Consider the following 13,093-nt stretch of genomic DNA (forward strand, 5'->3'; position numbering starts at 1 on the left):
CGGTGCGGTGCTGTGTGCGGTGCGGTGCGGTGCTGTGCAGAGCTGTGCAGTGCTGTGTGTGGTGCGGTGCTGTGCAGTGCGGTGCGGTGTGGTGCGGTGCTGTGCAGTGATGTGTGCGGTGCTGTGTGCGGTGAGGTGCGGTGCGGTGCTGTACAGTGCGGTGCTGTGTAGTGCAGTGCTGTGTGCGGTGCGGTGCTGTGCGGTGCTGTGTGCGGAGCAGTGCAGTGCTGTGGGGTGCGGTGCGGTGCGGTGCTGTGTGGTGCCGTGTGCGGTGCCGTGTGCGGTGCGGTGCTGTGTGTGATGTGGTGCTGTGTGGTGCGGTGCTGTGCAGTGATGTGTGCGGTGCTGTGCGGTGCGGTGCTGTGAGGTGCTGTGTGCGGTGCGGTGCTGTGTAGTGCAGTGCTGTGTGCGGTGCGGTGCAGTGCTGTGCGGTGCTGTGGGGTGCGTTGCGGTGCGGTGCGTTGCGGTGCGGTGCTGTGCGGTGCGGTGCTGTGCTGTGCGGTGCTGTGTGAGGTGCTGTGCAGAGCTGTGCAGTGCTGTGTGTGGTGCGGTGCTGTGCAGTGCGGTGTGGTGCGGTGTGGTGCTGTGAGGTGCTGTGTGAGGTGCGGTGCTGTGCTGTGCAAGTGCTGTGTGCGGTGCTGTGCGGTGCTGTGTGCGGTGCGGTGCGGTGCTGTGCAGAGCTGTGCAGTGCTGTGTGTGGTGCGGTGCTGTGCAGTGCGGTGTGCGGTGCCGTGTGCGGTGCGGTGCTGTGTGCTGTGCAAGTGCTGTGTGTGATGCGGTGCTGTGTGGTGCGGTGCTGTGCAGTGATGTGTGCGGTGCTGTGCGGTGCGATGCTGTGCGGTGCTGTGTGCGGTGCGGTGCTGTGTAGTGCAGTGCTGTGTGCGGTGCGGTGCAGTGCTGTGCGGTGCTGTGGGGTGCGTTGCTGTGCGGTGCTGTGCGGTGCTGTGCGGTGCGGTGCTGTGTAGTGCAGTGCTGTGTGCGGTGCGGTGCAGTGCTGTGCGGTGCTGTGGGGTGCGTTGCGGTGCTGTGCTGTGCGGTGCTGTGTGCGGTGCTGTGCTGTGCTGTGCAGTGCGGTGGGGTGCGGTGCGGTGCGGTGCTGTGTGCTGTGCAAGTGCTGTGTGCGGTGCTGTGTGGTGCGGTGCTGTGCAGTGATGTGTGCGGTGCTGTGCGGTGCGGTGCTGTGAGGTGCTGTGTGCGGTGCGGTGCTGTGTAGTGCAGTGCTGTGTGCGGTGCGGTGCGGTGCGGTGCTGTGGGGTGCGTTGCTGTGTGCGGTGCGGTGCGGTGTGGTGCGGTGCTGTGTGCGGTGCAGTGCAGTGCTGTGGGGTGCGGTGCGGATGCGGTGCTGTGTGCGGTGCAGTGCAGTGCTATGGGGTGCGGTGCGGTGCGGTGCTGTGTGGTGCCGTGTGCGGTGCCGTGTGCGGTGCGGTGCTGTGTGCTGTGCAAGTGCTGTGTGTGATGCGGTGCTGTGTGGTGCGGTGCTGTGCAGTGATGTGTGCGGTGCTGTGCGGTGCGGTGCTGTGAGGTGCTGTGCGGTGCTGTGTGCGGTGCAGTGCAGTGCTGTGCGGTGCTGTGGGGTGCGTTGCTGTGTGTGGTGCGGTGCGGTGTGGTGCGGTGCTGTGCGGTGCTGTGTGCGGTGCAGTGCAGTGCTGTGGGGTGCGGTGCGGTGCGGTGCTGTGTGCGGTGCAGTGCAGTGCTGTGGGGTGCGGTGCGGTGTGGTGCCGTGTGCGGTGCCGTGTGTGGTGCGGTGCTGTGTGCTGTGCAAGTGCTGTGTGTGATGCGGTGCTGTGTGGTGCGGTGCTGTGCAGTGATGTGTGCGGTGCTGTGCGGTGCGGTGCTGTGAGGTGCTGTGTGCGGTGCGGTGCTGTGTAGTGCAGTGCTGTGTGCGGTGCGGTGCAGTGCTGTGCGGTGCTGTGGGGTGCGTTGCGGTGCGGTGCTGTGTGCGGTGCAGTGCAGTGCTGTGGGGTGCGGTGCGGATGCGGTGCTGTGTGCGGTGCAGTGCAGTGCTATGGGGTGCGGTGCGGTGCGGTGCTGTGTGGTGCCGTGTGCGGTGCGGTGTGCGGTGCGGTGCTGTGTGCTGTGCAAGTGCTGTGTGTGATGCGGTGCTGTGTGGTGCGGTGCTGTGCAGTGATGTGTGCGGTGCTGTGCGGTGCGGTGCTGTGAGGTGCTGTGCGGTGCTGTGTGCGGTGCAGTGCAGTGCTGTGCGGTGCTGTGGGGTGCGTTGCTGTGTGCGGTGCGGTGCGGTGTGGTGCGGTGCTGTGCGGTGCTGTGTGCGGTGCAGTGCAGTGCTGTGGGGTGCGGTGCGGTGCTGTGCTGTGCGGTGCTGTGTGCGGTGCTGTGCAGAGCTGTGCAGTGCTGTGTGTGATGCGGTGCTGTGTGGTGCGGTGCTGTGCAGTGATGTGTGCGGTGCTGTGCGGTGCGGTGCTGTGAGGTGCTGTGTGCGGTGCGGTGCTGTGTAGTGCAGTGCTGTGTGCGGTGCGGTGCGGTGCTGTGGGGTGCGTTGCTGTGTGCGGTGCGGTGCGGTGTGGTGCAGTGCTGTGCGGTGCGGTGCGGATGCGGTGCTGTGTGCGGTGCAGTGCAGTGCTATGGGGTGCGGTGCGGTGCGGTGCTGTGTGGTGCCGTGTGCGGTGCCGTGTGCGGTGCGGTGCTGTGTGCTGTGCAAGTGCTGTGTGTGATGCGGTGCTGTGTGGTGTGGTGCTGTGCAGTGATGTGTGCGGTGCTGTGCGGTGCTGTGTGCGGTGCAGTGCAGTGCTGTGCGGTGCTGTGGGGTGCGTTGCTGTGTGCGGTGCGGTGCAGTGCAGTGCTGTGCGGTGCTGTGGGGTGCTGTGTGCGGTGCTGTGCTGTGTAGTGCAGTGCTGTGTGCGGTGCGGTGCAGTGCTGTGCGGTGCTGTGGGGTGCTGTGTGCGGTGCTGTGCTGTGCAGTGCTGTGAGGTGCTGTGTGAGGTGCGGTGCTGTGCTGTGCAAGTGCTGTGTGCGGTGCGGTGCGGTGCTGTGCAGAGCTGTGCGGTGCTGTGTGCGGTGCTGTGCTGTGCAGTGCTGTGAGGTGCTGTGTGAGGTGCGGTGCTGTGTAGTGCAGTGCTGTGTGCGGTGCGGTGCGGTGCTGTGCGGTGCTGTCGGGTGCGGTGCGGTGCGGTGCTGTGTAGTGCAGTGCTGTGTGCGGTGCGGTGCAGTGCTGTGCGGTGCTGTGGGGTGCGTTGCGGTGCTGTGCTGTGCGGTGCGGTGCTGTGCTGTGCTGTGCTGTGCTGTGCGGTGCTGTGTGAGGTGCTGTGCAGAGCTGTGCAGTGCTGTGTGTGGTGCGGTGTGGTGCTGTGAGGTGCTGTGTGAGGTGCGGTGCTGTGCTGTGCAAGTGCTGTGTGCGGTGCTGTGCGGTGCTGTGCGGTGCTGTGTGCGGTGCGGTGCGGTGCTGTGCAGAGCTGTGCAGTGCTGTGTGTGGTGCGGTGCTGTGCAGTGCGGTGCGGTGTGGTGCGGTGCTGTGCAGTGATGTGTGCGGTGCTGTGTGCGGTGAGGTGCGGTGCGGTGCTGTACAGTGCGGTGCTGTGTAGTGCAGTGCTGTGTGCGGTGCGGTGCGGTGCTGTGCGGTGCTGTGTGCGGTGCAGTGCAGTGCTGTGGGGTGCGGTGCGGTGCGGTGCTGTGTGGTGCCGTGTGCGGTGCCGTGTGCGGTGCGGTGCTGTGTGCTGTGCAAGTGCTGTGTGTGATGCGGTGCTGTGTGGTGCGGTGCTGTGCAGTGATGTGTGCGGTGCTGTGCGGTGCGGTGCTGTGAGGTGCTGTGTGCGGTGCGGTGCTGTGTAGTGCAGTGCAGTGCTGTGGGCGGTGCGGTGCGGTGCGGTGCTGTGGGGTGCGTTGCTGTGTGCGGTGCGGTGCGGTGTGGTGCGGTGCTGTGTGCGGTGCAGTGCAGTGCTGTGGGGTGCGGTGCGGATGCGGTGCTGTGTGCGGTGCAGTGCAGTGCTATGGGGTGCGGTGCGGTGCGGTGCTGTGTGGTGCCGTGTGCGGTGCCGTGTGCGGTGCGGTGCTGTGTGCTGTGCAAGTGCTGTGTGTGATGCGGTGCTGTGTTGTGCGGTGCTGTGCAGTGATGTGTGCGGTGCTGTGCGGTGCGGTGCTGTGAGGTGCTGTGCGGTGCTGTGTGCGGTGCAGTGCAGTGCTGTGCGGTGCTGTGGGGTGCGTTGCTGTGTGTGGTGCGGTGCGGTGTGGTGCGGTGCTGTGCGGTGCTGTGTGCGGTGCAGTGCAGTGCTGTGGGGTGCGGTGCGGTGCGGTGCTGTGTGCGGTGCAGTGCAGTGCTGTGGGGTGCGGTGCGGTGTGGTGCCGTGTGCGGTGCCGTGTGTGATGCGGTGCTGTGTGCTGTGCAAGTGCTGTGTGTGATGCGGTGCTGTGTGGTGCGGTGCTGTGCAGTGATGTGTGCGGTGCTGTGCGGTGCGGTGCTGTGAGGTGCTGTGTGCGGTGCGGTGCTGTGTAGTGCAGTGCTGTGTGCGGTGCGGTGCAGTGCTGTGCGGTGCTGTGGGGTGCGTTGCGGTGCGGTGCTGTGTGCGGTGCAGTGCAGTGCTGTGGGGTGCGGTGCGGATGCGGTGCTGTGTGCGGTGCAGTGCAGTGCTATGGGGTGCGGTGCGGTGCGGTGCTGTGTGGTGCCGTGTGCGGTGCGGTGTGCGGTGCGGTGCTGTGTGCTGTGCAAGTGCTGTGTGTGATGCGGTGCTGTGTGGTGCGGTGCTGTGCAGTGATGTGTGCGGTGCTGTGCGGTGCGGTGCTGTGAGGTGCTGTGCGGTGCTGTGTGCTGTGCAGTGCAGTGCTGTGCGGTGCTGTGGGGTGCGTTGCTGTGTGCGGTGCGGTGCGGTGTGGTGCGGTGCTGTGCGGTGCTGTGTGCGGTGCAGTGCAGTGCTGTGGGGTGCGGTGCGGTGCTGTGCTGTGCGGTGCTGTGTGCGGTGCTGTGCAGAGCTGTGCAGTGCTGTGTGTGATGCGGTGCTGTGTGGTGCGGTGCTGTGCAGTGATGTGTGCGGTGCTGTGCGGTGCGGTGCTGTGAGGTGCTGTGTGCGGTGCGGTGCTGTGTAGTGCAGTGCTGTGTGCGGTGCGGTGCGGTGCTGTGGGGTGCGTTGCTGTGTGCGGTGCGGTGCGGTGTGGTGCAGTGCTGTGCGGTGCGGTGCGGATGCGGTGCTGTGTGCGGTGCAGTGCAGTGCTATGGGGTGCGGTGCGGTGCGGTGCTGTGTGGTGCCGTGTGCGGTGCCGTGTGCGGTGCGGTGCTGTGTGCTGTGCAAGTGCTGTGTGTGATGCGGTGCTGTGTGGTGTGGTGCTGTGCAGTGATGTGTGCGGTGCTGTGCGGTGCTGTGTGCGGTGCAGTGCAGTGCTGTGCGGTGCTGTGGGGTGCGTTGCTGTGTGCGGTGCGGTGCAGTGCAGTGCTGTGCGGTGCTGTGGGGTGCTGTGTGCGGTGCTGTGCTGTGTAGTGCAGTGCTGTGTGCGGTGCGGTGCAGTGCTGTGCGGTGCTGTGGGGTGCTGTGTGCGGTGCTGTGCTGTGCAGTGCTGTGAGGTGCTGTGTGAGGTGCGGTGCTGTGCTGTGCAAGTGCTGTGTGCGGTGCGGTGCGGTGCTGTGCAGAGCTGTGCGGTGCTGTGTGCGGTGCTGTGCTGTGCAGTGCTGTGAGGTGCTGTGTGAGGTGCGGTGCTGTGTAGTGCAGTGCTGTGTGCGGTGCGGTGCGGTGCTGTGCGGTGCTGTCGGGTGCGGTGCGGTGCGGTGCTGTGTAGTGCAGTGCTGTGTGCGGTGCGGTGCAGTGCTGTGCGGTGCTGTGGGGTGCGTTGCGGTGCTGTGCTGTGCGGTGCGGTGCTGTGCTGTGCTGTGCTGTGCTGTGCGGTGCTGTGTGAGGTGCTATGCAGAGCTGTGCAGTGCTGTGTGTGGTGCGGTGTGGTGCTGTGAGGTGCTGTGTGAGGTGCGGTGCTGTGCTGTGCAAGTGCTGTGTGCGGTGCTGTGCGGTGCTGTGCGGTGCTGTGTGCGGTGCGGTGCGGTGCTGTGCAGAGCTGTGCAGTGCTGTGTGTGGTGCGGTGCTGTGCAGTGCGGTGCGGTGTGGTGCGGTGCTGTGCAGTGATGTGTGCGGTGCTGTGTGCGGTGAGGTGCGGTGCGGTGCTGTACAGTGCGGTGCTGTGTAGTGCAGTGCTGTGTGCGGTGCGGTGCGGTGCTGTGCGGTGCTGTGTGCGGTGCAGTGCAGTGCTGTGGGGTGCGGTGCGGTGCGGTGCTGTGTGGTGCCGTGTGCGGTGCCGTGTGCGGTGCGGTGCTGTGTGCTGTGCAAGTGCTGTGTGTGATGCGGTGCTGTGTGGTGCGGTGCTGTGCAGTGATGTGTGCGGTGCTGTGCGGTGCGGTGCTGTGAGGTGCTGTGTGCGGTGCGGTGCTGTGTAGTGCAGTGCTGTGTGCGGTGCGGTGCAGTGCTGTGCGGTGCTGTGGGGTGCGTTGCGGTGCGGTGCGGTGCTGTGCTGTGCTGTGCTGTGCGGTGCTGTGTGAGGTGCGGTGCTGTGCTGTGCAAGTGCTGTGTGCGGTGCGGTGCGGTGCTGTGCAGAGCTGTGCGGTGCTGTGTGCGGTGCTGTGCTGTGCAGTGCTGTGAGGTGCTGTGTGAGGTGCGGTGCTGTGTAGTGATGTGTGCGGTGCTGTGTGCGGTGAGGTGCGGTGCGGTGCTGTACAGTGCGGTGCTGTGTAGTGCAGTGCTGTGTGCGGTGCGGTGCGGTGCTGTGCGGTGCTGTGTGCGGTGCAGTGCAGTGCTGTGGGGTGCGGTGCGGTGCGGTGCGGTGCGGTGCGGTGCTGTGTGCGGTGCAGTGCAGTGCTGTGGGGTGCGGTGCGGTGCGGTGCTGTGTGGTGCCGTGTGCGGTGCCGTGTGCAGTGCGGTGCTGTGTGCTGTGCAAGTGCTGTGTGTGATGCGGTGCTGTGTGGTGCGGTGCTGTGCAGTGATGTGTGCGGTGCTGTGCGGTGCGGTGCTGTGAGGTGCTGTGTGCGGTGCGGTGCTGTGTAGTGCAGTGCTGTGTGCGGTGCGGTGCAGTGCTGTGCGGTGCTGTGGGGTGCGTTGCGGTGCGGTGCGGTGCTGTGCTGTGCTGTGCTGTGCGGTGCTGTGTGAGGTGCGGTGCTGTGCTGTGCAAGTGCTGTGTGCGGTGCGGTGCGGTGCTGTGCAGAGCTGTGCGGTGCTGTGTGCGGTGCTGTGCTGTGCAGTGCTGTGAGGTGCTGTGTGAGGTGCGGTGCTGTGTAGTGCAGTGCTGTGTGCGGTGCGGTGCGGTGCTGTGCGGTGCTGTCGGGTGCGGTGCTGTGCAGTGCGGTGTGGTGCGGTGCTGTGCGGTGCTGTGCTGTGCAGTGCTGTGAGGTGCTGTGTGTGGTGCGGTGCTGTGCAGTGCGGTGCGGTGTGGTGCGGTGCTGTGCAGTGATGTGTGCGGTGCTGTGTGCGGTGAGGTGCGGTGCGGTGCTGTACAGTGCGGTGCTGTGTAGTGCAGTGCTGTGTGCGGTGCGGTGCGGTGCTGTGCGGTGCTGTGTGCGGTGCAGTGCAGTGCTGTGGGGTGCGGTGCGTTGCGGTGCGGTGCTGTGCTGTGCTGTGCTGTGCGGTGCTGTGTGAGGTGCGGTGCTGTGCTGTGCAAGTGCTGTGTGCGGTGCGGTGCGGTGCTGTGCAGAGCTGTGCGGTGCTGTGTTCGGTGCTGTGCTGTGCAGTGCTGTGAGGTGCTGTGTGAGGTGCGGTGCTGTGCTGTGCAAGCGCTGTGTGCGGTGCGGTGCGGTGCTGTGCAGAGCTGTGCGGTGCTGTGTGCGGTGCTGTGCTGTGCAGTGCTGTGAGGTGCTGTGTGAGGTACGGTGCTGTGTAGTGCAGTGCTGTGTGCGGTGCGGTGCGGTGCTGTGCGGTGCTGTCGGGTGCGGTGCGGTGCGGTGCTGTGTAGTGCAGTGCTGTGTGCGGTGCGGTGCAGTGCTGTGTGGTGCTGTGGGGTGCGTTGCTGTGCGGTGCTGTGCGGTGCTGTGCGGTGCGGTGCTGTGTAGTGCAGTGCTGTGTGCGGTGCGGTGCAGTGCTGTGCGGTGCTGTGGGGTGCGTTGCGGTGCTGTGCTGTGCGGTGCTGTGCTGTGCTGTGCGGTGCTGTGTGAGGTGCTGTGCTGTGTGTGGTGCGGTGTGGTGCTGTGAGGTGCTGTGTGAGGTGCGGTGCTGTGCTGTGCAAGTGCTGTGTGCGGTGCTGTGCGGTGCTGTGCGGTGCTGTGCGGTGCTGTGTGCGGTGCGGTGCGGTGCTGTGCAGAGCTGTGCAGTGCTGTGTGTGGTGCGGTGCTGTGCAGTGTGGTGCGGTGTGGTGCGGTGCTGTGCAGTGATGTGTGCGGTGCTGTGTGCGGTGAGGTGCGGTGCGGTGCTGTACAGTGCGGTGCTGTGTAGTGCAGTGCTGTGTGCGGTGCGGTGCGGTGTGGTGCGGTGCTGTGCGGTGCTGTGTGCGGTGCAGTGCAGTGCTGTGGGGTGCGGTGCGGTGCGGTGCTGTGTGCGGTGCAGTGCAGTGCTGTGGGGTGCGGTGCGGTGCGGTGCTGTGTGGTGCCGTGTGCGGTGCCGTGTGCGGTGCGGTGCTGTGTGCTGTGCAAGTGCTGTGTGTGATGCGGTGCTGTGTAGTGCAGTGCTGTGTGCGGTGCGGTGCAGTGCTGTGCGGTGCTGTGGGGTGCGTTGCTGTGCGGTGCTGTGCGGTGCTGTGCGGTGCGGTGCTGTGTAGTGCAGTGCTGTGTGCGGTGCGGTGCAGTGCTGTGCGGTGCTATGGGGTGCGTTGCGGTGCTGTGCGGTGCGGTGCTGTGTGGTGCCGTGTGCGGTGCCGTGTGCGGTGCGGTGCTGTGTGCTGTGCAAGTGCTGTGTGTGATGCGGTGCTGTGTGGTGCTGTGTGCGGTGCGGTGCTGTGTAGTGATGTGTGCGGTGCTGTGCGGTGCTGTGCAGTGATGTGTGCGGTGCTGTGCGGTGCTGTGCAGTGATGTGTGCGGTGCTGTGCGGTGCGGTGCTGTGAGGTGCTGTGTGCGGTGCGGTGCTGTGTAGTGCAGTGCTGTGTGCGGTGCGGTGCAGTGCTGTGTGGTGCTGTGGGGTGCTGTGCGGTGCGGTGCTGTGCTGTGCGGTGCTGTGTGAGGTGCTGTGCAGTGCGGTGTGGTGCGGTGTGGTGCTGTGAGGTGCTGTGTGAGGTGCGGTGCTGCGCTGTGCGGTGCGGTGCTGTGCAGAGCTGTGCAGTGCTGTGAGGTGCTGTGTGCGGTGCTATGCGGTGCTGTGCGGTGCTGTGTGCGGTGCGGTGTGGTGCTGTGCAGAGCTGTGCAGTGCTGTGTGTGGTGCGGTGCTGTGCAGTGCGGTGCGGTGTGGTGCGGTGCTGTGCAGTGATGTGTGCGGTGAGGTGCGGTGCGGTGCTGTACAGTGCGGTGCTGTGTAGTGCAGTGCTGTGTGCGGTGCGGTGCGGTGCTGTGCGGTGCTGTGTGTGGTGCAGTGCAGTGCTGTGGGGTGCGGTGCGGTGCGGTGCTGTGTGCGGTGCAGTGCAGTGCGGTGCTGTGTGGTGCCGTGTGCGGTGCCGTTTGCGGTGCGGTGCTGTGTGCTGTGCAAGTGCTGTGTGTGATGCGGTGCTGTGTGGTGCGGTGCTGTGCAGTGATGTGTGCAGTGCTGTGCGGTGCGGTGCTGTGAGGTGCTGTGCGGTGCTGTGTGCGGTGCAGTGCAGTGCTGTGCGGTGCTGTGGGGTGCGTTGCTGTGTGCGGTGCGGTGCGGTGTGGTGCGGTGCTGTGCGGTGCTGTGTAGTGCAGTGCTGTGTGCGGTGCGGTGCAGTGCTGTGCGGTGCTGTGGGGTGCGTTGCTGTGCGGTGCTGTGCGGTGCTGTGCTGTGCAGTGCTGTGTGTGGTGCGGTGCTGTGCGGTGCTGTGTGCGGTGCAGTGCAGTGCTGTGGGGTGCGGTGCGGTGCGGTGCTCTGTGGTGCCGCGTGCGGTGCCGTGTGCGGTGCGGTGCTGTGTGCTGTGCAAGTGCTGTGTGTGATGCGGTGCTGTGTGGTGCGGTGCTGTGCAGTGATGTGTGCGGTGCTGTGCGGTGCGGTGCTGTGAGGTGCTGTGTGCGGTGCGGTGCTGTGTAGTGCAGTGCTGTGTGCGGTGCGGTGCAGTGCTGTGCGGTGCTGTGGGGTGCGTTGCGGTGCGGTGCGGTGCTGTGCTGTGCTGTGCTGTGCGGTGCTGTGTGAGGTGCGGTGCTGTGCTGTGCAAGTGCTGTGTGCGGTGCGGTGCGGTGCTGTGCAGAGCTGTGCGGTGCTGTGCTGTGCAGTGCTGTGAGGTGCTGTGTGAGGTGCGGTGCTGTGTAGTGATGTGTGCGGTGCTGTGTGCGGTGAGGTGCGGTGCGGTGCTGTACAGTGCGGTGCTGTGTAGTGCAGTGCTGTGTGCGGTGCGGTGCGGTGCTGTGCGGTGCTGTGTGCGGTGCAGTGCAGTGCTGTGGGGTGCGGTGCGGTGCGGTGCGGTGCGGTGCTGTGTGCGGTGCAGTGCAGTGCTGTGGGGTGCGGTGCGGTGCGGTGCTGTGTGGTGCCGTGTGCGGTGCCGTGTGCGGTGCCGTGCTGTGTGCTGTGCAAGTGCTGTGTGTGATGCGGTGCTGTGTGGTGCGGTGCTGTGCAGTGATGTGTGCGGTGCTGTGCGGTGCGGTGCTGTGAGGTGCTGTGTGCGGTGCGGTGCTGTGTAGTGCAGTGCTGTGTGCGGTGCGGTGCAGTGCTGTGCTGTGCTGTGCGGTGCTGTGTGAGGTGCGGTGCTGTGCTGTGCAAGTGCTGTGTGCGGTGCGGTGCGGTGCTGTGCAGAGCTGTGCGGTGCTGTGTGCGGTGCTGTGCTGTGCAGTGCTGTGAGGTGCTGTGTGAGGTGCGGTGCTGTGTAGTGCAGTGCTGTGTGCGGTGCGGTGCGGTGCTGTGCGGTGCTGTCGGGTGCGGTGCTGTGCAGTGCGGTGTGGTGCGGTGCTGTGCGGTGCTGTGCTGTGCAGTGCTGTGAGGTGCTGTGTGTGGTGCGGTGCTGTGCAGTGCGGTGCGGTGTGGTGCGGTGCTGTGCAGTGATGTGTGCGGTGCTGTGTGCGGTGAGGTGCGGTGCGGTGCTGTACAGTGCGGTGCTGTGTAGTGCAGTGCTGTGTGCGGTGCGGTGCGGTGCTGTGCGGTGCTGTGTGCGGTGCAGTGCAGTGCTGTGGGGTGCGGTGCGTTGCGGTGCGGTGCGGTGCGGTGCTGTGCAGAGCTGTGCGGTGCTGTGTGCGGTGCTGTGCTGTGCAGTGCTGTGAGGTGCTGTGTGAGGTGCGGTGCTGTGCTGTGCAAGTGCTGTGTGCGGTGCGGTGCGGTGATGTGCAGAGCTGTGCGGTGCTGTGTGCGGTGCTGTGCTGTGCAGTGCTGTGAGGTGCTGTGTGAGGTGCGGTGCTGTGTAGTGCAGTGCTGTGTGCGGTGCGGTGCGGTGCTGTGCGGTGCTGTGGGGTGTTGTGTGCGGTGCTGTGCTGTGCAGTGCTGTGAGGTGCTGTGTGAGGTGCGGTGCTGTGTAGTGCAGTGCTGTGTGCGGTGCGGTGCGGTGCTGTGCGGTGCTGTCGGGTGCGGTGCGGTGCGGTGCTGTGTAGTGCAGTGCTGTGTGCGGTGCGGTGCAGTGCTGTGTGGTGCTGTGGGGTGCGTTGCTGTGCGGTGCTGTGCGGTGCTGTGCTGTGCAGTGCTGTGTGCAGTGCTGTGCTGTGCAGTGCTGTGCAGTGCTGTGTGTGGTGCGGTGGTGTGCAGTGCGGTGCTGTGCGGTGCTGTGCTGTGCGGTGCTGTGTGCGGTGCTGTGCTGTGCGGTGCTGTGCGGTGCTGTGCGGTGCTGTGCGGTGCTGTGTGAGGTGCTGTGCAGAGCTGTGCAGTGCTGTGTGTGGTGCGGTGCTGTGTGTGGTGCGGTGCAGTGCTGTGCGGTGCTGTGCGGTGCTGTGCGGTGCTGTGCTGTGCGGTGCTGTGCTGTGCTGTGCTGTGCGGTGCTGTGCGGTGCTGTGTGAGGTGCTGTGCAGAGCTGTGCAGTGCTGTGTGTGGTGCGGTGCTGTGCAGTGCGGTGTGGTGCGGTGTGGTGCTGTGCGGTGCTGTGTGCGGTGCAGTGCAGTGCTGTGGGGTGCGGTGTGGTGCGGTGCTGTGTGGTGCCGTGTGCGGTGCTGTGCGGTGCTGTGCTGTGCAGTGCTGTGTGCGGTGTGGTGCTGTGCGGTGCTGTGCTGTGCGGTGCTTTGTGCGGTGCGGTGCTGTGCTGTGCGGTGCGGTGCTGTGCTGTGCAGTGCTGTGTGCAGTGCTGTGTAGTGCAGTGCTGTGTGCTGTGCAGTGCTGTGTGCTGTGCAAGTGCTGTGTGTGATGCGGTGCTGTGTGGTGCGGTGCTGTGCAGTGATGTGTGCGGTGCTGTGCGGTGCGGTGCTGTGAGGTGCTGTGCGATGCTGTGTGCGGTGCAGTGCAGTGCTGTGCGGTGCTGTGGGGTGCGTTGCTGTGTGCGGTGCGGTGCGGTGCGGTGCGGTGCGGTGCTGTGTGCGGTGCAGTGCAGTGCTGTGGGGTGCGGTGCGGTGCGGTGCTGTGTGGTGCCGTGTGCGGTGCCGTGTGCGGTGCCGTGTGCGGTGCGGTGCTGTGTGCTGTGCAAGTGCTGTGTGTGATGCGGTGCTGTGTGGTGCGGTGCTGTGCAGTGATGTGTGCGGTGCTGTGCGGTGCGGTGCTGTGAGGTGCTGTGTGCGGTGCGGTGCTGTGTAGTGCAGTGCTGTGTGCGGTGCGGTGCAGTGCTGTGCGGTGCTGTGGGGTGCGTTGCGGTGCGGTGCTGTGCGGTGCTGTGCGGTGCTGTGCTGTGCTGTGTGCGGTGCGGTGCTGTGCGGTGCTGTGCGGTGCTGTGCGGTGCTGTGGGGTGCGGTGCTGTGCGGTGCGGTGCTGTGTGCGGTGCTGTGCTGTGCTGTGCAGTGCGGTGTGGTGCGGTGCTGTGCAGTGATGTGTGCGGTGCTGTGCTGTGCTGTGTGCGGTGCGATGCTGTGCGGTGCTGTGTGTGGTGCGGTGCTGTGCGGTGCAGTGCTGTGCTGTGCGGTGCAGTGGGGTGCGTTGCTGTGCGGTGCTGTGCGGTGCTGTGCGGTGCTGTGCTGTGCGGTGCTGTGCAGTGCTGTGTGCAGTGCTGTGTAGTGCAGTGCTGTGTGCGGTGCGGTGCAGTGTGCGGT

This window comes from Amia ocellicauda, chromosome 1 (genome assembly GCF_036373705.1).
Source record: "Amia ocellicauda isolate fAmiCal2 chromosome 1, fAmiCal2.hap1, whole genome shotgun sequence".
Classification (NCBI taxonomy): domain Eukaryota; kingdom Metazoa; phylum Chordata; class Actinopteri; order Amiiformes; family Amiidae; genus Amia; species Amia ocellicauda.